The 24403-nt window shown below is 42.2% G+C and overlaps 1 protein-coding gene and 1 pseudogene across 2 annotated transcripts in view; one reads left to right on the forward strand and one right to left on the reverse strand.

The window, feature by feature from the left end:
• The window catches only part of Ide (insulin degrading enzyme), an 86776-nt gene that overhangs the window by 2808 nt on the left and 59565 nt on the right, over positions 1–24403 (forward strand). The window lies entirely within an intron of this gene.
• Positions 1094–1667, reverse strand: LOC127233230 (CDGSH iron-sulfur domain-containing protein 1-like; annotated as a pseudogene).

The raw sequence follows: 24403 nt of genomic DNA on the forward strand, positions 1-24403 counted from the left end.
AAGTGCACTGTGTGTATGCCCACAGAGGCCAGAAGAGGGCACCAGATCTCATGGAACTGTAGTTGTGGGTGGTTATAAGCTGCTATATGGTTGCTAGGAAACAGACTTGGATCCTTTGCAAGAGCAGCAAGTATCCTAACTGCAGAGCCTTCTTTCTAGTCTCTCTCTCTCTCTCTCTCTCTCTCTCTCTCTCTCTCTCTCTCTCTCTCTCTCTCTCTCTCTGTCTGTGTGTGTGTGTGTAAGTGAATGTGTGAGCTTGTGCCAGAAGAGGGGGTCAGATTCCCTAGAGCTAGAGTTATAGACAGGTAGTTTGTGAGCTGCCAGACACAGAACTTAGGTTTTTGGAATAGCAGCAAATGCTTTTAACTAATGAGCCATCTTGTCAGCCCTTGGTTTATTTATTTTTGAGACAGGGCCTCTTGTAGGCCAGGCTATGTTTTTCTTGCCTCGTCCTCCCAAGTGGGGATTAATGATAAGGCATGCACCACTGTGCCCAGCCTTTGTGTATTTTACTTATAGTTAGACTTTCATTGATGAAATCCAGGGCATTGATAAATCACAGCTTCAAGTTAAGGATCTCAGAGAAGGAAATTCAGAAGGCTCAAAACTTAATGAAGTCAGCTAGCTATCTGGAAATGCTATACATAAAATCGAGTGACTGAAACTATGGAAAAGTGAGCTCTAATCAAACTGATTAGAGCATAGTTTTAGGAAGGCGAGTATTAATGTCTGAAACTACCATATGTTCCAATTATTTTATTTAAAAGTGTTACTGTATGTGTATGAGTATTTTGCCTGCATGTACATATGTATATAACATGCCTGCCGGTATTGGGGTCAGATCACCTAAAACTGGAATTACAGCCGATTGTGAGCTACCATGTGGGTGCTGGGAATTGGGTCCTCCGGAAGAGCAGCCAGTGCTTTTAACCACTGAGCCGCCATCTTTTTAGCTCTACATTCAGATCTTTTTTTTTTTTTTTTATTTTGAGAATAATTTAATACATTAATCTCAAGATACAACTGTATTCTAAGACCATTATTGTAAAGGAACGGATCCTTGCAAGACCAAAATAACCCATATACCATGATGTTGGTTTAACCTTTCTTTTTTATCTCCTCCTTCTTTCAACAAATGTGCACTGCGATGTTCCAACAGAAAGGCCGATGCCATGAACACGAAAGCTGTGATTTGCAAGGTACCAACCATATCTAGAACCCAGGAAGGCCAATCAGACAGAGTGAGCATCTCATTAATTAATTAATTCTAATTAAACAATCAGGTGACGTCACAACACTTTGGGGTGCAGCACTGAAAATGTCCATTAAGTTTCTTTTTTCTTGATGATCAGAGGTCCCACGTTGTCTCCAGTCTCTTCATTATGTTTTATGTGAGCCCCATCACAGAACGGAAACTTTTTGGACCTCCAGCAGCGGCAGTACACAGCCTTATCTCCCAGGTCCTCCATGTCGAAAGCGTGCACAACCTTGGGGTTGTCTTTCTGGATCTGAAGGTTCACCGTAGCTTTGTTACGATTATCTTTAACGTAGAAGTTTTTGTAAGCCAGGTAACCGAGAGCAGCTGTCCCAGCAGCAAATGTCACGGCTGCAATCCACTCAGCTCACACTGAGGAGTCGCAGCTGGGACCCATGGTGCCGGCAGCGGGAAGGCCGTGGCCAGACCGCGCGGGCGAGCGCTGGGGGTTACGTTCAGATCCTAAGGAAGTTAGTTTTACTGTACATAGCAAAAAGAATGCTTTCACAGAGTTAGTCACCCGGAAGAACAGGTGAGAGCCTGTTACAACTGGTCAGGTTATAATGCCTATGCCAGTGTTCAAGCATTTGTTTCCTGATCTAAACTCTCAACAAAGAGATGTGTAAGATACTTCATTTAAAAAGAAGTCCAGTGAGATGGCGTAGTAGGTAAAGGTGCCAGTTGCCAAGCCTGACCACATGAATTTGATCTCCAGAGCCCACATGGTAGAAGGAGTTGTCCTCTGACTTCCACACAAGTGCTTGGTACACACATACATGTACATTTCTGCACACAAAATAAATAAAGTAAGCTTCTTAAAGTTTTTAAACAAAGAATGAGTAAACAAAAACTGGTTTTCCGAATAGCTGTACTGGAAATTGGGACTCTGGAATTATCTTAACTATTGGGGACCTAGAAATACTCTATTCTCGGTAATCACTTGGGACATGGCATCAGTCAACCTTGCTGTTGGCTCTTCTCTGAGTTTCTACATGCTTAGGAAACAGTCGTGTACCACTCTGGATTGACTTGACTATTAAGCTGTTCAGACCTTTTAGGGCTTGGGGGCATAGCTCAGTCAGTGGTCAAGTACTTGCATGTAACACACAAAGCCTTAGGAAACAATTCAGGCTTTTAAACCATTTCTAACCAGACAAATGCCTGTTAATAGTTTAGAAAGACAGGTTATCTTCAACATCAGCCTGCAAAATAAAAAGTTGTATTCTGCCCATCTGCCTAGAAGTCAGGGTACATAGCAGTCTCACCAGAGTGTGGGGTAAGACTGGGGAGTCTTTGAATGAGTTTCATGAAAATTGCTTCTCTTTCTATTTTATTGCTTGTGTTTTAGATTTCTTAGGCACACACCCAGAAAATCAGCTTACCTTCCAGCCAGGCTGCTAAGGCTAGGAGACTTTCTTTCCAAAGTGGTAGGTCTCCTAGGTGCTTTGGGCTCTGGAACCTTGACTAGGGCCTTCAGTTGGCTTTTCTTCAATCTGCCCTTACTGTTTTCTGCTTGTTTGGCCGTTATTTGTGCTCATTAATTGAGTATCTATATTGTTTTGATTGTCCACTATGCTTAGCATTGTGAGAGTTGCAGAGATAATCGGTCATAAATCCTGTTCCCAAGGAGCTTTCAGTCATAAATAATGGATAATTATATTCCTTTCTTTGCTTCTGTTATTTTATTAAACATCTCCACTTTTATGCTTTGTTGCTGCTTCCAATTATTTTTAAAATATTTGGGTTTTTTTTTCTTTCTTTCTTTCTTAAAATCACATGTCTGAGAGTTGGAGAGATGGCTCAGCAGTTAAGAGCACTGACTGATCTTCCAAAGGACCTGGGTATAATTCCCAACATCAACATGGCAGCTCATAACTGTCTGTAACTCCAGTTCCAGAAAATCTAATACCCTCACAGACATACATGCATGACAAACACCAATGCATATAAAATAAAAATAAATAAATCATTTAAAAAATATTGTATCAGGCCAGGCGTTGGTGGTGCATGCCTTTAATTCTAGCACTTGGGAGGCAGAGGCAGGCAGATCTCTGTGAGTTTGAGACCAGCCTGGTCTATAGAGCTAGTTCCAGGACAGTGTCCAAAGCCATAGAAAAACCCTGTCTCGAAAAACAAAAAACAAAAAACAAAACAAACAAGCAAAAAAAAAAAAGGAAAGAAAACAAAAATTGCATCTGGGCCTTTGGAGAGACAGCTCAGTGGTTAAGAGCAATGACTGATCTTCCAGAGGTCCCAAGTTCGACCAAGTTCGATTCCCAGCAACCACATGGTGGCTCACAACCAGCTATAATGGGATCCAGTGCCCACTTGTGGGTTGCAGATGGATATGCAGACAAAGCACCCATATACATAAATAAGTAAATCTTAAAAAAAAAAGAAAAAAGAAAAAAGAAAAAAAAGAAAAGATTGCATCTGTTTCCTTCTTTTCAAAGTAGAACACAAAAATCTTTTTAAATTTTTGTGTATATGTGGTTGTGTATGTGTTGAAGTCAGAGGACAGATATGTCCACCTTTGTATGGGAGTTCCAGAAATTGAACTGAGGTCCTCATAATATATATATATATATATATATATATATATATATATAATATATATATATAATTTTTTTTTTTTTTTGAGACAGGGTCTCATTGTGTAGCTCTGGCTGTCCTGTACCTCACTATGTTGACTAGACTGGCCTTGAATTCACAGAAATCCTCCTGCTCCAGGCTCCCAAGTGCTGCCACCATGCTCAGTATTTTTGTTTTTAACTGTATGTATATATGTGTGTATGTACATGTCAGTGCAGTGTCTTTGGAAGCCAGAAAAGGATGTTGGGACCCCTTGGAGCTGGAGTTACATGTGGTTGTGAGCCACTGTGTCCTGGTGGCGTGTCTCTAATCTCAGTACTTCAGAGGCAGAGGGATGAGGATGGGGAGTCTGAGGGTAGCCTGAAATACAAGTGATACTCTGTCTCCAAGTAAATAAATTAAATTAAAACTTTACCCTTTTTTAATGAACTGCTTCTCTTCTTTGTCTATTAAAAGTGTATCTGAAGCCGGGCGTTGGTGGCCCACACCTTTAGTCCCAGCACTGGGTGGGGGGGGCAGAGGCAGGAGGATCTCTGTGAGTTTGAGGACAGCCTGGTCTACAGAGTGAGTTCCAGGACAGGCTCCAAAGCTACACAGAGAAACCATGCCCTGAAAAACCAAAAAAAAAAAAAAGTATCTGCCTTAAAAAAAAGATATGGGTTCCTTTCCTCCTTCCTTCCTTTCTTTTAGATATTGTCTAATTCTATACCTTAGTCTGACCTAGAGCTTACCATGTAGCTCAGTCTTGTAGGTAGATTTTTCTGTCCTGCCCGCCAGCTCCCAAATAGCCACATGGAGACTTACTATGAAATTATGAAAGTGCAGCAGATGGCTTAGGCTTGCTTCTAACTACCTCTTATAACTTAAGCTAACCATCTCTGTTAGTGTTTGTGCTGCCCCAGGCTTGTTTATCCTGCTGTCCTGCTTCCTCCCAGTGATCTCTGTGCCTGGAAATCCTGCCTAGCTATTGGCTGTTCAGGTTTTTATTAAACCAATTATAGTGACGCTTCTTCACAGTGTACAAAAGATTATTCCAGAACATTTCCCCCTTTTTGTTTAAATAAAAAGGAAAGGTTTTAATGCTAAATAATATAGTAAAATTATATACAATAAGAATAATTTTAAAGTAGGAATTACATTCACAATGTCCAGTCCACTTGTATTTGGCAAATTCAGAGAAAGTACTGTATTATTTATCTTACCTTAGTTTAAGGTTTTATACCGAAACCACTTTCTACCATAACTTGTATTACCATCCTAAACAGTGTGTTTTTTAGACTTTAAAACATCTTAGATAAACAACTTAAGCTCCTAAGTTTCTCAACCTTAAAAGCTTTACATCTCTTATGTAAGTTTCTTTTCTGAATTTGGTAACAAGGAAAACTGTAAAACTATATCTGGTCTTCAACCCCATCAAAGATCTGAGAAGGATATAATATTATTACCCGAGTAAATAGGAAGTGTAGAGCAAACAACTTCCACAAGTATAGAAATGACAAACATCTGGCTGCCTGGACAGTTACTCAAGGTTCCTCTGCAACCTTGGGCCATCCATCCTCAGCTTACAAGCTGAAAATATCTGGCAGACTTTTCTGTGAAGCAGGATTTTGAAGGACCATCCTACCTTGTCTTGGCAAAATTTGGTAGTTGCTTTCTTTTGTGTCCTGCTTGTCCACTTTAGACAGCACACTGTCAGCAGTTGGGGCAAGGACAGTTTCTTGCCCAGTGGCTTACTTTTGGGTTTTTTGTTCAGTGGCTAGTTTGCCACAAAGAAAGCAAACTCCACATGGAAGTTCTTCAGTGGCCATCATCTTCTCTGAAGTCGATTGGTGCTGCCAGGAGCAGACATGTCTCACTATCATGAAAAGCCTTATGCCACTGAAACATTTAAAATTCCATATTCTATAGGTCTTTGAAGTGTTTGAAGACCATCTTCTTTCTATTTTAAAAACATCTATGTATGGTCTTGAAAACATACCTAACATGGCTATAAGTTTGATATAGATGACTATTAACCTGCATTTATTATCCTAAATAGCTTTCAAAGATTAATACTTTACATAACATTTTAAAATGAGCTGCATAGGTACAGTACCTTAAATAAGAATAGGAACATAGTATAGTATAACAAAAATAACCTTAAATTTGTATCAGTATACAAAAATCCATACCATTGTAAAATATTTGAGACTAGTAGTTGTTTAAATGTAGGCTCAACAGCTGGATGGTGGTGGCACATACCTTTAATCCCAGCATTTGGAAGGCAAAGGCAGGTGGATCTCTGTGAATTCCAAGATAGCGAAGGCTACACAGGGAAACCCTGTCTCAAAAGACAAAACAAAACAAAAACCCAACAAAACAAAAAACAAAAAAACAAAACAAAAAGTAGTCTCAAAAATTTACCCTTTTATCTCATCATTTCTATACTATATCCCCCCTCTTTTTCTTCAGAAAGGAGATCCTTGTTTAGCATTTTTCCCGACCATAACCAATAACAAGTTGTAATCAACTCCTCTAAGTGATGACAAACATCTATTGAATGATCAGAAGCTATCCACCCCACCTCTTGGGAATGTGAATGTCATTTGTACTGTTTACCCTCAGCTGATAGAGATCAGGAAGGGTTTCACTGAGATCATAGGGTATGAATAAATTCTAAAATTTGGATGAATGGGGTATAGTTGATAGATTTATGCATAGAAGACATGGGATTAGCAAAGGCTAAAAGAAATAGGAAAACTCATAATATTGAGAAACAGATTTTTATCCCATAGGAAGTAAAAGTATGTCACTTTCAGTGATGGCATGATATACAGAAGCTAATCCCTTTGGTTTTTAGAAACACAATTTGAACCCTAGTAGGTAGAGGGCTTGCCTATCATGCTTGAGGTCCTGGTTTGATCCTGGTACTGGGTGGGGTGGGGTCAAGGATGGATGGATATGAATGGAGCTGGGTGCAGTAGCACATACCTGTAGTCCCAGCTACTTTGATGGATGAGGTATGAGGATAACTTGTTCAGGAATTCTAGGCTGTGGTGGGCTACACAAATTTGTAAGTGACAAGGATAAGACTCATTAGATGACTCATGAAAGAAGATCCAGCAGCCTCTAATGATGGTTTGGGCGTGTAGGGGTGGAGCCCAAGGTCTTAGAATTAATTACTTTAAAATGAGTACTGCATGAGCCTAGACTAGGAGGGACAGTCAGAGCAGAGAAAATACCAGGGAATTGAGCTGCAGGCTGTGGGAAGAAGGCCATCCAGGTGAGATGTTGGTCCTGTCTGGCAGGTGGCTGGTTTTCCCAAGGCATGCCAAGAGAGCAGGTCGGTCAGGTCCGGCGGCAGAGCACAGTGGCAGTCTTATAGGCCTTCAGGAAGTTGGATGACTCAGGGCTTCTCAGGATAGTGGATGGGACTGACAGTCCTTAATCACATAGGAAGGGAAATGACGGTCTAGTTCATTTGTAGGTAGTAGGTGAAGGGCTCAGTTAAAAGGTCAAAATTAGGTTGGTGAGCTGTGGTCTCTTAAATTCCTTCTGCTTAAGGACCAGAAATGGATGTAGGAGACCCCAAATAAGACTAACCTCAGATGTAAGTGACATAGATCCAGCTGTTAGCTTCTTGCTGTTCTTGGAAGTGGTTTTGTTTTTGTGCCCCAGACACAGGGTTTCTGTCCTAGAACTCACTCTGTAGATCAGGCCGGCCTCGAACTCAGTGATCCACCTGCCTCTGCCACCACCACAGCCCAGCTGTTCTTGGTAATGTTTTAGTGGCCACAGGAATTCTGCAAAAGAGTAGTACTATTAATTTTCCTTTTCTGTATGAGAAGAGGGATGCTCAACGGGGTTAAGTTCAGTAATACACAGTAAGTGGCTTGGCCAGATGTGAATTCAGTTGGGCTCATTCAGGAACCTTGGGGATTAGCTACCACTACATCACTTCACTGAAGGTAGCTTGGCATCTCTAGTGGAGATAGAGAAGCCAGAAAAGGAGCTAGTTTTGGAAAGGATATGCAAAGTGGTGTTAAGTCTAAAGCAGTCCATAGTCAAGGGGAGACTTACTAGAACCATTTGAAGTATGACTGGACTTAGGCTAGAATGTCTAAGCTGTTTTCTTAGATTGGATGTGGAGTTGAGAATATGGACATGTGTGTCTATACTGAAAATATTTATGTAGAGATGTAGATGGTACATGACCCCGTGAAATGCTGGCATTTAGAGATACAGAGGAAACACATTTGGAGAGCTTGGAAATTCAAAGAACAGAAGTTGATATGGTCGAGTGGTTATATGTGTTAGTCAAAAAGGTTTCAGGGAGAAATGGGATGTTGAGAAAAAATAAAAGACCATTTTGTTGGCCACTGGCAAACAGTAAAGGATGGAAGCCAAGTTTCGTGGGGTCCAACACAACTATTCTGAAAAACAAAACCTGAAGTGTTAAGTTTGGAAAAATCAGACACATGGGAAAAAGCAGGCCTAAGCAAAAACAAGGAGAATAAAGGTGTGTGTAAGTGGGTTAAAGGGAGAAGCTAGTGGAAAAGAAAAGCCTAGGAAAAAGAGTGGGAAAAGTGGGAGGGGTGGGTAGGAGGGTAGAAGGAAAACATTAGTATTATATACTAATAACAATGAGGAAAGGTTGCTGGGCGGTGACTCAAGCCTGTAACCCCAGCAATTAGGAGTGGAGGAAGGTGTTTGAATGTAGACCAGCCTATCAGAGAGCGAGGGAGGAGAGGGAGTGGATAGCGAGGCCTTTCTAAGTTCTGCCCCTTTTCTCATGCTGTATCCCAGCAGCCAGGGTGTTTCTATGGGATGCTACCAGTCCTGGCTCCTGCAGTGGGCATTGTTCTTGCTCAGCTCAGCCTTGTAGGATACCTGGTTTTGGGACATGAGAACAAGGGAACAAGGGAAGGACAAGGATCGCCTCTAGTCTATCCCACGTGTAGGTGGCTACTAAGTATTTGTAATGTGTCTGTCTAGAGTCCTGGCATGCCCCATGCTGGGTGATTCCAGTTCTGGGTGTTCTGAATTAGAAGATTTTTATTCATTCATTCATTCACTCACTCACTCACTCACTCACTCACTCACTCACTCACTCACTCACTCACTTAGTTTTAGTAAGTCAGAGAGTTCTTATGTAGTTCTTCCTGGCGTTGTACTTATTGTGTACCCCAGGCTAACTCCAAACCTGATGTCTTCCTGCCTCAACCTTCCCAGCACTGGGCTAATAGGTGTGAGCCACCACACATAGCTTTTACTGGAACATTTCCAGGAGTGTTTTCACATGGTTCTTGCTTACCTGTTGGTGCTGGCTCCTCAGCCACGCAGTTGTCTGTCATTGGCAGCTGCTTTTCTGCTCCCTCTTGATTTTACCTGGCTCTGGAACCTCCTCCTGACTTGTCTGAGGCGAATGTTCACGATGTTGGAAAGTTCCTGAGTCGGGGATGCCGTGGTATTTAGTCCCCAAAGTCACTGAGCGCACAATTTGGGTCTGAGGCTCTTGGCTCTCGAGCTGGTCACTGTCTTCTTCACAGTGCTCCTATGCAGAGGCAGGTAGCTTTTCTTTGGGACTGATGGAAGAATCCGTGCGATTCTAAATGAGCATCTTCCCTAGAGGAAGGAGGAAGAGAGGCACAGGTGACATTTACAAGGTTGTGCAATTTGTGTCGGCCTGTAAAGTTTGGGCTCAGTAGTCAGTCCCCAGAATACAGTGCCTCAGGCCCACAGGCTTTGGGGAAAAGCTGGACCTATCTTCATGTTGTTGAATAGGAAAAAGGAGAAATAAGAGGCACAAGAAAGCCCACAGTCTTGAAAGACTGGCTTTTCACCACAGCAGCGCTAGAGTGAACCTACAGTCAAGTACTGTGCCACTGAGCAACGTCCCCAGCTGAGAAATAAGTTTCTCAGTTCTATTGTTCTCAATGGTGACTATAGTTAATAACAATAATGTATTGTATGTTTCAAAATTGCTAAGAAAGTAAATTTTTTTAACCTGAAAATAATAAATATGTGAGGTAACATATTAACTTAATGTGGTCATCCCACAGTGTGTCCATATATGAAAACACTTCCTTGTACCTAGAGGAACAGGAAAGCAAGCGGGAAGGAAGAAGAAAGTTAACATTGGCACACCACTGCCACGCAAACGCCAGGCCTTTCAGACGTGTCAGTGGCGCCAGGGGTCTTAAAGGAATCGTTCCGCTCTTTTATTGTGGCTCTTCTTAGTCTTTGACAGGAATAGTTCCACAGTCTTTGCTTACCTTTTACGACCATGGCTCTGGAGTTTACACGCCTTGTAGAATGTCCCCCGTTCGAGTTTACATACTTCTCCTGTGTTTTAGGTGTGGGCTTTCCAGCTCCTGAGAGTCTACCACAGGGCTGATATCAGTGCTCTCACTGTGTGCTAGCAAATGGCATCTGGAGTTCATTGGTCTCTTTACTGATACTCTTACTGGGTTTGTTTTTCTGGAGACAGGGTTTCTCTGTATAACCCTGGCTGTCCTGGGACATGCTCTGTAGACCAGACTGACCTCGAACTCAGAGATCTGTCTGCCTTGCCTCCCTAGTGCTGGAATTAAAGGTGCCTGGCTTACTTTTACCAACTGAACAGTTCATCCTAGCTAGCCTTATTTCTTACTTGTTATAAAGTTAGTTTTTCCCTTTGCTATCTTTTGGGGAAATACTTTAAAACTATTTAAATACATTTTTTTGTTTGTTTTTAGGTTTTTGGAGGCAATTGTTACTTTTATTTATTCGTTTTTGTAGCTCAGGCTGTGTCTGTGTCCACTTTGAGTGCCTGTGTGGAGGCCAAAAGTTGATGTTGAACATGGTCCTTAATTGCTCTCACTTAATGTGGAAATTCCTGATTCAGCTAGAATGTCTGGCCATCGAGCTCTGGGAATGCCCCTGGCCTTGCCCCTTGCCTCTACACCCCAGCATTAGAGTTACAGATGAGTGCCACCACGCCTGGCTTTTATGTGGGTGCTTACACAGCAGGCACTTTACCTACTAACCCTTCTCCTCAGCCCCTGGTCTTGATGTATGTCCCTCTTGTCTCAGCCTCCTGAGTGCTACTAGTGCCAGAATGTGCCATCCATGCTGTGCTTTGTTCTTCATGTTTATCTTTCAGCATACATTTATGGTGTGCTGCTTTACACAGTGCTTTTCTTGTGTGTACGTGCGTGCATATGTGTGCATGTATAGTGTGGAGGCTGGAGATCAACATAAGATATATTCCTCCGTCGCTATTCACCTTACTTTTTGAGATGGGATGTCTTTCTGAATCTGAGGAGCGCACACTTGCTTCCCAAGATTGGCTGGGCAATGAGCTCCAGGGACCCTCCTCTACCTCTCCTATACTAGGATTCTGGGTGCAAACATTTTATCAAATGAGATGTCTCTCCAGGTGCACTTAGAGGTTTCTGTCAAGGCCTTTTTGTTTTCTGAAGCAGGGGCTTTTGTAGCCCTGGCTAGTGCCGGTCTTGCCATGTATTAGAGGGTGACCTTGAGCTCCTGAGCCTCTTGTCTCTGCCTCTTGAGTCACCAAGCCTGGTTAGCTTTAATTCATTATTGTTACTATTTAATGTAATCTTACTGTTTTAAATATGGGCTTTGGGAGTCTGGATGCTAGTTTCTATCCATTGAATATCTATCTAATCATTCTGTTAGTTATTATTTTTTGGACCCCAAGATGTTTCAGGTTTATTTGTTGTTACCTTCTTATTCTAGTCATTGAATTAACCATTTCTCCAAGGAGTCACAGCTGTTTTTAGTGGAGAGGCCAAAGTTGGGAGGCAAGTTTATGGTGCTATGTATATATAGTCTTTGCTACTTAGGAAGGGAAGAATCAGGGCCCCAGGTCATCTCATTGGTCAGGACAAAGGTAGGAGGTTTATGTATACAAATAAATAGTTATCTTATATGTGGACGAGTAAATGTACCTGTATATGTTTATTCATGTATATGTATTATGTATTCAAGTCTGTAAATAGAAACACATACACATAAAGACATGTTCACATCCGTATTTATTTCTGTATCTGCCTGTATATTGAAAGCTGCAAGATCACACAGATGGCCCCAGTGAATTACAAGGTTAATTTTGGCTTTTATTCTTTGCATATATATTCGTGACTCTTCCCTGCTGTGAGGACCCTGGTTCTCATTGACCTACGTATTTCTTATTTACTGTACCCCACCTCAGCATGACCAACGCCTGTCTCATCCCTGCTGCCACATCCTTGCCTGTGAAGTTGTTCCTCCGGCTCTTGTCACTCCACACTGCCAGGAACGATTGCCCTGTTTATTTATAACCGTTGAGCTTTGGCAGACATTTGTAACTGTTGTTGCAGGTTCTCCTTGGGTACACCTCTGCACCTCACTCAAGTTTTGTCTCCTGTTGGGCTGCAAAGATGGGGGTGCTGCCCTTGTTCCACCGAGGATGCAGCTATTAGAAGGCTCAAGTTCCTTATTTTAAATAAGGCTGTGGTGGCGCACACCTTTAGTCCTAGCACTCAGAAGGCAGAAGCTGATGGATCTCTGTGAGATCAAGGCCAGCTTGGTCTACAGGGCAAGTTCCACATAGCAAGGGTTACACAGAGAAACCCTTTCTTGAAAAATCAACAACAATGAGAGAGAGAGAGAGAGAGAGAGAAGAAAAAGGAAAAGTTGAAATAGAGCTCAGGATAAGTCCTAACTCTGTGTGTTCCCTATTTACATAATTCAGGGTGCAGGCTGAAGAAAGATGGGTATCCTTGAAACATCAGTATCTTGCTTTTTCCTTTGTTAATTTGCCTTGTTGTGACATGGACAGTCCTAGTTAGCAAAAACAAGTTCATTTGGAACTGTAAGTTTTCAAAGATTGCGTTCTGTAAAGTACACAGAGTAAAGACCTGCTATCCCGTTACGCACAGGCACCCATCCTTCGAGAACTGTATATAGTCTATTGGTAAATTAGATTATCAATGTGGTTAAGACATGGTGCTTGATGTCTAAAGATTTGGATTTGATTCCCAGTCCTTCTGTCTAAAGCCTGTATGCCTTTAGCCAAATAACTCCCCTGAGGTCTCATTTCCCAGGCTCCATCTAATTGGTTCATTGAATGTGTGTCCCTTAAAAAGCGTATGTGCTGTACAAGACCCTGACTGAACACTATGGGGAAAGGCCAGCAGTCCAGTACACACTTCTAAGGGCTCAGTGCACCTTTTTAAGGTGCACCCCTGTGTTTGTGCCCCAGACTGCCCATTGTTGAACAAGGTTCCTGTGGATCTTTTGTCTCTTTCCTTCAAAGTCAGTTCTCTTCCTTTTCTTTTAAGCCTTTTCTGGTTCAGATGGATGTAGGTAGGTAGATTGGAGTTTATGATGGTTTATGCATTTTGATGAGGCTGTCTCCTGGCCGTAAGTGTATAGGATTGGATGTAATAACTCTCATCCATTGTTTTGGGGGTGATAAAGTGGAGCTCTAAAGGAGTCTTCCATCCTCAGGGTTGTTGACATTGTGAGCCAGATGGTCCTTTACTGTGGAGCTGTGCTGTGCTGTGCACTGCAGGATGCTTGCAGCACCCCTGGCCTCAGTACTCTTCATTTGTGACAGTCAAAAATGTCTCCAAACATTGCCAAATGTCCCCTGGGAGCAGGGGTGAAATTGTCAACTACTGAAAACTATAAGTAAATATTGCCTCCCTAATAGCAATTATACAGGAATAGTTAGTTATCTGCTTTCTTGGTAGTCTTCCCGATGATGTCTTGACCTCTGGAGGTGACAGTATGCAATTGGAATTTTCACGAGCCTGCATTAAGAATGCCAGTAATAACACAGTGGTTATTGAGGCAGCCTCTTTGCATCTCACTCTTACAGGACCACAATAACAGAGATGATTCTAATAAGGCTGCCATTTGTTGATGCCTTGTATGTGCCCGGCAATGCCCTAATGAAGTTTAGTTAAATGTATTTTACTGGAGAAAACAAGTGAAATCTTCCCATCTGATGCAGCATGTCCCTGTCAATTTAATAACCGAAATGAACATTTTGACACCCCCCCCCCACTCCCGACAGGGTTTTTCTGTGTTGCCTTGGCTTTTCTGGAATTTCTCTGTAGACCAGACTGGCCTCGAACTCACAGAGATCTGCCTGCCTCTGCCTCCCAAGTGCTGTGATCAGAGGTGTGTGCCACCAATGCCTGGCAAAACATTTTGACTCTTGATGAGAAAGTCCAATTCCAAAAGAGTCCAGTAGTATCCCAGATCAGAGGAACAAAGAGATCATCTGTTAATGATGAAATAGGACTACTAAGCCATGCTAAGAGTGGTCAGTGGGTTTTTCTTAAATAGCATTATCTGAAGTGAGCAGATTTTCTTGTGTCCCAACCAGGGTGTACGTAGTGTTCAAATGAGCCCTCAAGAGATATCCTCTGTACAGAATGGGAGCATTTATGATTTGCTTTCCTTGGAGGGCTGCTCTGACAGAATTAGACACAGGCCAATAACTGATTTGGATTAATCTTTAGAAACTGTGACATCGATCTTTAAGCTACTTTTGCTGTTTTGGGTTCATAGAACATCTGTAAGAAAGGTAATCCATGTATATGTCTTAAATGTGAATTTAAATAAATATACCTTTATATGATACTCTCTTAAAAGTAAATAATCTGTATATATATATATATATATATGTTTTGTTTTTTGAGACAGGGTTTCTCTGTGTAGATCTAGCTGTCTTGGAACTTGCTCTGTAACCCAGGCTGGCCTTGAACTCTAAGAGATCTACCTACCTCTGCGTCCTGAGTGAGTGCTGGGATAAAAAGTAATGTACTACAATGCCTAGTCCCCTTCGTCCCCTCAAGATCTTGCTCTGTGTCCTGGGCTGGCCTTAAATTCATGATCCTCCTGCATCAGCCTTCCAAGTGCTGGGGTTTCAGGCCTGTATCACCATACCAATCACACACCAGGCTCAGTAGGTTTCCTATTTCTTGTGTTCAAGACAGCGTCAACAGAAGTAATTGTCACAGGAATTAGGCTATTATTTCTTAGCCTTCTTGGATTAGAATATTGTTAAGGTTTTCAGGGTGACTTTTGATGATTAATATTTATGTTAGTAATTGATTTTTATTTTACTGTGTTTTATGAAAGGAGTTTTGATTGTAATATAATAGGTGTTTAGCATGATGTGGTTTTACAAACTGAACATACCTGTATAACCAGCACATGACCAGGAAGACTTCTTTGTAATCTTTTTAGTTACTGTGCCTCCCCAAGGCAATGGCCTTCCAGATGAACACATAGTTTGGTTTGTTTTTATGCTTGATATATATGCAAGTATATAGCATTTATTCCTGTATCCAGCCTCTTTCACTTGACCTCCTGTTAGTGAGGCTCATTCTTTTTCTGTCCTGTTTTGTTTTCTCATTGATATATGTTAATTCGCTTCTGTGATTGAACCACAGTATCTCTGTCTCTGTCTCTCTTTTCTTGAGACAAGGTTTCTCTGTGTAACAGCCCTGACTGTCCTGAAACTCACTCTGTAGACCAGGTTGGCCTTAAACTCATAGAGATCCCCTGCTTCTGCTTCCAGAGTGCTTGGATTAAAGCATTGTGCCACCACCCCTGGCCATGCTATATCTTCTTATAGTCACTGGACATATCATATTTAGTTTGGACTATTATAGATAGCGCTACTATGCTAATGCTATGGAAATAAGATGCACTTATTTTTAGTATATCTGATACTAGAATTGTTAGATCACATTGTTAGTCAACATTATTATATAGTGACTGTTTTTGGCTATTTTTCTTTTTCTTTTTTTAGCCAGGGTCTCACCCTGGAGTCCAAGCCAGTCTTGAATTTGTGGTAATTGCCCTGTCCCATATTCTGGAGGGTTGAGATTGTAGGGGTGAACCACCATGCTTGTAGTAATAGTTTTTGAAGATGACTGTGGATTTGTGTCCCTGTATCTGTGTATGAGTCAGGTACCTATGTAGCTTCTCTGATACTTGATATTTGTGGTCCATTCCGGTAGCTATGCAGTGGAATTTTAGAGAGTCTATGGGAAGAATTAGCTAAAAGTTTGGAGTTCCTTGTAGCATTAATTTACCACATCAACCCCATACCATCACCAAAGCCTTCCTGTAACCCCTTTCTTTATGCAGTAGAGCACCCTGTTGGGACAAGCATAAATCTGCACTTACAATCAGCAAACACTCCCGGAGACGATGTCTGGAGATGGTCATCTCAGTCCCAGGGGCTCCTGCCTCTCTGGAATTCCAGTTTTGGTCTCCAGTGCTTCCACAGCCCTTCAACATATGCAGAAGCGTGATTTTGTTATTTATTGTGTCTTTTTCTAGTTGAAGCTATGTCGGTTTGTCATGACCCACTTTGTCCTCTGCAGGGGTGAGAGTTACCATTGGATTCTTGGTAGTTTTCCATGAGCACAGTCCTGTTCGCTGGTGGTTTTTCTCCCCTTCTATGTGTTTTGTTTCTTTTTCCTTGCTTTCTTGGACTGTGTACACCAAGGACAGGGTTGAACAGAAGTGGCACCTTGTTCTGGGGCCTCGGGTACTACATTATTTCAGGGTTACTCGAGATCATTGCTCTTGTTTTTTGTAAATGTGCTTTTTTAGAGAATCTTTTTTTTTTTTTTTAAACCTTTTAGTATGTATATGTGTGAATCTGAGTGAGTTACAGGTGTTTCGGAGCCATCTGACATCAATACTGGCATCTGAACTCATGTCCTTTTAACTACTGAGCCAGCTCTCCACCCCTTGTTGACTTCCCTTTAAAATTCGTTTTAGGCCTGCCAGTGGCAATGCATGCCTTTAATCCCAGCACTTGTGAGGCAGAGGCAGGTGAAGGTCTGTGAGTTTGAGGTCAGCCTGTTCTACAGAGTGAGTTCCAGGGCAGCCAGGGCTACACAGAGAAAACCTATCTTGAAAAGCTAAAAAAAAAAAAAAAAAAAAAAAAAAAAAAGTCATTATTGGTTTCATGTAAATATTCTTTACCAAGATGATTATGACTCTTCTTTTTTTCCTGTTTGTGTGGTTTTATGTATACTTTTGAAAAACAAGTCACATATAAACTGATTATATAATTGTTTTCATATTGCAATGTCTCTGCTGTTTCTTTAAAAAACATACTTTATATATAGCAATACAATTTACATACTAAACAACTATAATATAATTACTTTAAGTAGTATTGAACAGAAGAAAAAGGAAAAATTTCAGGTTAAAAAACCATATCCCAAAAGTAAATTTAAAAATAATAATTTTTTTGCTAGTAGATGGCGGTGCACACTTTTAATCCCAGCACCTGAGATGCAGAGAGAGGCAGATCTCTGTGAGTTCGAGGCCAGTCTGGTCTACAGAGCAAGTTCCAGGACAGGCTTCAAAACAATACAGAGAAACCCTGTCTCAAAAAAACAAATAATAATAACAGATTTTTCCCTAAGTGGGTTAATGTAATAAATGTATTCAGTGACTAGTCATGCCTAATTCCTGTTGCACAAATGGTCAGTGGAATTAGAAAGAGAGCCCAACTTTCACAATCACTGTCTCAAAGCAATACCAAATGTTGGATTCTTTTGGAATATAAAATGGTTCTTACTGCTTCAGTACACACAAACTGAATTCACAGATCTACCATGGAAATAAAAGAAAACTATGCTGGCGTTGAAACTAGGAAAAAAAAATAGCTTCATGCGTTCTTTGTGACTCGTGTGTCCTTTGCCTTTTTCTTTCATGAGATAGCGTCTCATGTGTCCCAGGTTTCTTGGAACTCACTGTATATCAGATGACGAATTTGAACTTCTGATTGTCCTGAATGCTGGGATTACAGGCGTCCTGTCTGTTGGTGCTGGAACTGAACCCAAGGCTTAATGCTTCGTAGGCAAGCGTTCTTCCAACTGGGCTACATCCCCAGCCGCATTTTCCTTTTTGTGGGACATGGATTGTGAGGCCGGTTTTCATCTTAGGGACTCCATTGGCAGACTGTTCTAGGATCCTTCTGCTGCCTGCCTGTTTTATATAGGGAAGGAGAAAAATTCTGAACTTTGCTTGGAGCACTTGTTTTATTATTTGGCATAAGAAAGGATAATGGGGTCAAGGAAGGACTGTGAGGGTAGTAGCTGGAGCCAAGGAAAGTCATGTATGATTGCTCTAGGTGCCACCTGCCACCCTGCCCTTCCCACGCTTCCTCTTTGTCTGCAGTTCCTGCTTTACCACAAGTCAGCTACCTGCCTGACTGCAGTTGGGTAGGTTACTTAATCACCAGGTTTTGTTTCTTCTTGGGGTTGAGGAAGGTGACCATCCCAGCAGCTATGAACCCCTGTAAGGAGAATGAGAGGATTAAATGGGAGTAATTGTTAGGATTAGGTTTGTTCAGTGCTATCTCACATTTTATAATAACCGAAGACAGACTGTGCAGAGGGTACTGGTGATGAAGACCCTTGCCCCCACCTGTTAAAAAGGTCTGCGCTAGGAGTTGTAAGTGCAGGCGGCATAAAGACGAAGTTTGGCACATTCACATAAGCTATTATAGAGTCCCTGAGAGGCATCCCCCTTGACAGCTCACATTAGGAATTAACAGCTCCTGATAAGCAGGCACCTGAACTACACATTCAGTAAAGAACTGATATTTAGAGTGCTGTTGCTATAGGGTTCCTTTAAATTCAGCCACCCTGATTCACTTAAGGTTTTAGTTGTTGATCATGAAGTCTTTTTTCGAGGCGGCCAGGGCATAGAGTTCGGCTTCTGCCTAGAACAAGGGCACAGTTTCCAACTGTGGAAGATGTGAGTTAGCCTACAGGATCTCAGTCTGTGCCCACTTTCACAAGCTAGCTTCTTTATGAACTGAAGAGAGCCTGCCCCTAAGCAGGAGAGCCATGCGTAGATGGTGCCCTGAGACATGGTGCTGCTTTTTTAGATCCAGTAACACTTGGTAACTGTCCTCATAATGTAAGGTGGTATGTTAAGGCATTGTAGGCTTCCTCATACTACCAGGGAGACTCTGCTCTGCTTCCAGTGGGAAGCAGGGAGTCTGGCTGTGTCTCAGACAAGGTGCTTCCCTCTGTACCCCTCCTCCACAGGCAGGGGTGTTGGAAGATCTGGTTTCCATTTACAGTTGGGGAGTGGATGGGTGGATTCCAGGAAGGGAGGTTTTGATTTATAAACGTAACTATTAGCATGATCACTTACCTGTCCAGGTTTACAGGTCATTATTTCTAAATTGGTTTTAATTCAACTCTTGTGGAGTACAACTGGGGTGGGAAGGAAGCAAGTAGCAAAGTATTATTAAACAGACTGTGGAACACTTAACAACACTGGAGTAATACTGTAAAAGGTCATCTGCATAAAAGGCTATTTACATAGTAAGATTTTAGAAGCAGTAAAATCACATTCAATTTAAGAGATGTTAGATACTTCATAAGACATAAATCTGTTGGTTTCCAGCATTGTAAATCACAGCCTTCCTTCTGTGGAACACCCCAATCAACTCCCCAAACAGCATACTCTGGGGGCTAGCGAGATGACCTAGCAGGTAAAGGGGCTCACTCCCAAGAACCTGAGCTGACTCCCTCGAGCTGTCTTCTAACTTCTACACACAAAAAATAAATAAAAATGTTATAAAGAAATAAAATTCTTAAGATTAAAAAAATCTAAATTCTTAAAAACTGGGTATAGGGATTTGGAAATGACTGAATTTATTTATTTATTTTTGTTTTTTTTAAGACAGGGTTTCTCTGTATTGCTTTGGAGCCTGTCTTGGAACTAGCTCTGTAGACCAGGCTGGTCTTGAACTCACAGAGATCCACCAGCTTCTGCCTCCCTAGTGCTGGGATCAAAGACATGTGCCACCAACACCTGGCACTGGAAATGACTTTCTATTATGCAGATTTGTTTTGGAAAACATCAAATCCAGGCCCTCACATGCTTTACTTCATGATTTTTTGTTTGTTTTTTCGAGACGGGGGTTTTTCTATGTAACCTTCAATGTCCTAGGACTCACAGAGATCCACCTGCCTCTGCCTCCTAAGTGCTTCAATTAAAGGTGTGCGCCACCACCACCTGGCTGTAATTTGTTTATGTTTGGTCTTGGTTTTGCAGTGCTGGGAATGGAACCAGAGCCTGGCACATGCCAACCACTGAGCTCCATCCTCAGCCCGTGGACTTTCAGGTGGAGGTTCTAGTTACATTGCACTTTGAAGAACATCAGGCTCCTGGGTTTTAGCTGTAGTCGCCTGCTTTTTTCTGTTAAGAAGCCCGACTTCCTTCTTCCCCTCTACTCTGATTGTTCCTGCCTCTCTCTTCCCCTAAACTGGGCTAGGTACTCCTCTTTCCTTACTTCATTATGCTGCCGGACCAGCTGGTCACCAGCTTAAAAGATAATTACTTTCCTGTCTGGGTAGTGCTGGTCTATGTCCTGCAGGGCGAAGGCTCTGGCGTCCTTATCTTTGTTGTGGATGGATGCACACCCATGTGGTGCCCAGGTCTGGACCCTCATGGGCCTCCTGAAATGATAGTTGGATATGGGCGTTTGGCAGAGGCCCATTCCAGCAGGGTGTGAGTTAGTTGTGGTGGTAAGTTTTTGGGGAATAATTTTGGGGAATGATTTGCCCTCCCTGAGCTTCCTCCTGGGAGTCTGTTAAATAGCAGAATGTGGCTGGGTGTCTGTGGTGGGCTCTGATATTTTATATCCCATCAAGCACCCAGGAGGAGCCAGCACTTCCAGTACTCCAATTCCAAAGGTCATTTGGTTGGCTTTTGTGAGTATAGTCGTTTTAAATTCTGAAGAGATCACAAAGGAAATCATTTCTAAACATGCCTGTTTATCAGAATGCTGGGTGATGACAGTTCTGTACCTTAGGAAGTTTCCAACATATGGTAATGTCCCTAAAGTTGACAGCAGTTTTATTGCTCCTACAGTTTTGACTTTGACAAGTTTAAAAATACCAAATAAATGTCTGGGAAAGCATGTGAGTTAGCATTTGCTCCTCATCTAAAACACTGGGTGCTTGCTTATTGAAGATGAGGGAGGCTTATGCTAATGAGGAAGCCAGATAGAGAGACATGTGATCTCCTGAGTATAAATATAAGTCCACAGACAGGCAAGCTGTTGATAACTCCATCATCAGAGGAGGCGTTCCCAGTCATTTCCCAGTTCTCCAGAAGGTAAGGATCAACTCTATGTAGAGAGGGTTGATACACTGTCTGGAAATGAGTCCTTTTCAGAATGTTGCTTATGTTTCCTTTTTTTTTTCCTTTTTTACTTCCTCGGAAAGCAGTGGTATTTGATATGCAGCATTGCCAGTTGGGAAAGTTTTAGCTATTCTTGATTCTATGTACAAATGTCTAAAAGTAGTTGCATTGGTTTTTATGTATAACTTAGAGGATAAGTTTGTCTCCTGTCAGCTACACAGGGTTATGAATCAGGTACAACTTCAGTGTTCAAATGCTTACAAGCCATGTCTGTGACAGATTCCAGTCATTTAGAAATAGTATTTGCTGGGCCTGCAACAGTCAGTCCTGGTAGTCTGTGTTCCTGCTTCCTACTTTCTGTTTTACTGTGTGTGCAGTTTGAAATATGATCTTGCCACATAACCCAGACTGCCTTCTAACCCTTGTTCATCCTGCTTTGGTCTTCTTGTTATTAGGATTAGAAGTGCCTGGCACAAGTTAAACATTTTTTTTTTCTATAAAATTTAAACCTGGAAGTTGAAAACCTGCAAGAAGTACAGTATATATTGTTATAGTTGAATTAGCTATTTTTATACAATGAGGTGGGTTTTGTTTTTATTTTTTTTAGAGACAGGATACCAAGCAGGTTGGCCTCAGATTCCAAACAGAGCAGAGTTCCTTATGTATCTGAGAATGACCTCCAACTCATGTTCCTGCTGTGGCCATTTTCCAGAGGCTGGGTTTACAGGCTTAAATGCCTCCTCACCTGGCTTCCAACTGTTTTAACCCCCAGAGGATTACACAGTTTGTACTATCAAAGGAGCTGAACCTCACCTGCTCAAAACTGGTGTGCATTGAGGGAAGGTCGTGAGTCATCATTGTCATATTTCCAGTCATTTGTAGTCTTTGGGTCTCCTAAAGTGTACTGAACTGCCTGGGGCAAGCTCACAAGCAGAAGCTGCGTGTACATGATGGGAATGTACATAAAAATCCTGTAGGTTTAGCACCCACCCAGGGAAAAGCTTCATCAGAAGCATGGACCCTTCCTGTAGTGGAGCCTTGCTGAGAGGTGCCTCATTATCACATCTATTTGTTTGTTTGTTTTGTGACAGTGTCTTATTATGTAGCCCTGGCTGGCCTGGAACTCCATATGTAGACCAGGCTAGCCTCAGAGTCACAGAGATCTGCATGCCCATGCTTCCCAAGTACTAAGATTAAGGGAATGCATGGCTGTGCATGTCTCCCTTTTTCCTTCCCCCATCCCTCTTCCTTTTTCTTTGGGGTGGTTATTTGGTAGCTTTTGACATCTACTTAGAGTATTGTCTCCGCTATTATATGTCTTTCTCCTGTTTTGATACACAGTCTTGCTATATAGCCCAGGCTGACCTGGGACTTGCTGTGCAATCAAGGATTGCCTCAAATTCAGTATCCTCCTGCCTCACCCTCTCAACTACTGAGAGACTACCTGCCTTGTAACTAATTTAACATTATGCTGCCGCTAAGTTGGAACTCAGTCCCCCACAACCCGCACCCATAGTGCTGGGCATTGCATGATAGGGAAGGCACCATGACCTAGCCACACTCCTAACCCTTCCTTGGATTCTTTTTGTTTAGGCTTTTCTGAGATTGAGTGGTGAGTGCTGTGTGTGTGTTCGCGCCTGTGCGTGCGTGCGTGCGTGTGTGTGTGTGTGTGTGTGTGTGTGTGTGTGTGTGTGTGTGTGTGTTGGTATGTAACCACTGCTGATCTTCTGAAGATCCAGCCTCAGTGTGTTGACTTTATAGGTGTATACCACCAATGTAGTGAAGGCATCTGCTACTTCTGGTTTGTTTTGTTTTTCAAGACAGGATTTCTTTGTAGCTTCCTGGAACTCCCTCTGTTGTAGAACAGGCTGGTTTCGAACTCACAGAGGTCTGCCTGGCTCTGTCCCTAGAGTGCTGGGATTAAAGGCATGCCACTACCACCTGGCTGCATTTGCTACTCCTAAACAAATTTGTCACTTAAGAATCCCTAGGCTGTTGTCTAAGCTTGTGCCCTTATTTGAAGTCTTAAACACAGTTTCTCAGTATCCTGAGGTGTGTTTTTGTCACAAACACTGGTTTTTAGACTTTACATTCATATTTTAATCTTTCTTTAACAATAAAGTTGCCTTATAGCTACTGACATATGAAATAGTTGTTAGTGATGGCGTTTCACCTGGACATGGTAGAACATGCTGGTACCTGCTTGAAATTCCAGTACTTGGAAATAAAGACCAACAGATCAACAGATTAGGAATTCAATGTCATCATCAGCTACATTTTCTAGTTTGAGGTCAGTCTGTTAAACACACACACACACACACACACACAAAACCCCATTCCCAAAACAGGCATCTCACTTTCAAATTAATGCCCTCGATTTTCTCTAAAATGTCCCAAAGTGTGTGTGTGTGTGTGTGTGTGCGCGCGCGCGTGTGTGCACATGTGTAGAAGCTAGAGGCTGATCATTTCCACCTTATTTTATTCACTTGTGTGTATGTGAGAGGCTAAACATATGCTTTGGCTGGCATGTAGAGTCAGAGGACAACTTGCAGAGGTTCCAGGGATTGAGCTTAGGTCGGTTTGGTGTCCAGCATTCTTGTCTGCTGAACCATCTGTCCAGCTCCCACCCAAGCTTACTCACTGAGGCCAGGTCTCTAGGTCAAACCCAGAGTTCCCACTATGATTGGTTTTTGTAGCCAGCTTGCTCTGAGAGCCTCTGACTCTACCTTAGAGCCTGGGATGATAGGAGTGTTACCTCGTCCACCTGCATTTCTATGGACTCTGAGACTCTGAACTTGGGCTCTCATGCTTATGTAGCAGGTGTTTCCCAGCTCTTTCCCACACCCTTGTCTTGAGGTGCTAACACAATGTTTTTTCCAGAATAATGGTTGCTGGTCATGGAGTCAGGGTATCCGCCTGTCTCTGCGCCCACAGTGCTATGGTTAGAGTGAGCTGCAGCATCCAGCTTTTACATTGGTGCCTCATGCTTGTGCAATAGGCATTTTATAGATTTGAGACCTCTTCCTGGTCCCAGTTTTGCATTTCATATTTTCTTTAAGAAATTTTATTTTTAATCTATCTGTGTTTTGTCTATATGCATATCTGTGCACCAAATACATACCTGGCTCCTGCAGAGGCTGGAAGGTCATTGGATCCCCTGGGACTAGAATTTTTTTTTTTTTTTGAGACAGGGTTTCTCTGTAGCTTTGGAAGCTGTCCTGGAACTAGCTCTTGTAGACCAGGCTGGCCTTGAACTCACAGAGATCCACCTGCCCCTGCCTTCTGAGTGTTGGGACTAAAGTCGTGTGCCACCATCACCCAGCAGGGCTAGAATTCTAATAGGCTGTTGTGAGCTGCCATGTCAGTGCTGGGATG

Source organism: Phodopus roborovskii, unplaced genomic scaffold (assembly GCF_943737965.1).
Source record: "Phodopus roborovskii unplaced genomic scaffold, PHOROB, whole genome shotgun sequence".
Taxonomy (NCBI): Eukaryota; Metazoa; Chordata; class Mammalia; order Rodentia; family Cricetidae; genus Phodopus; species Phodopus roborovskii.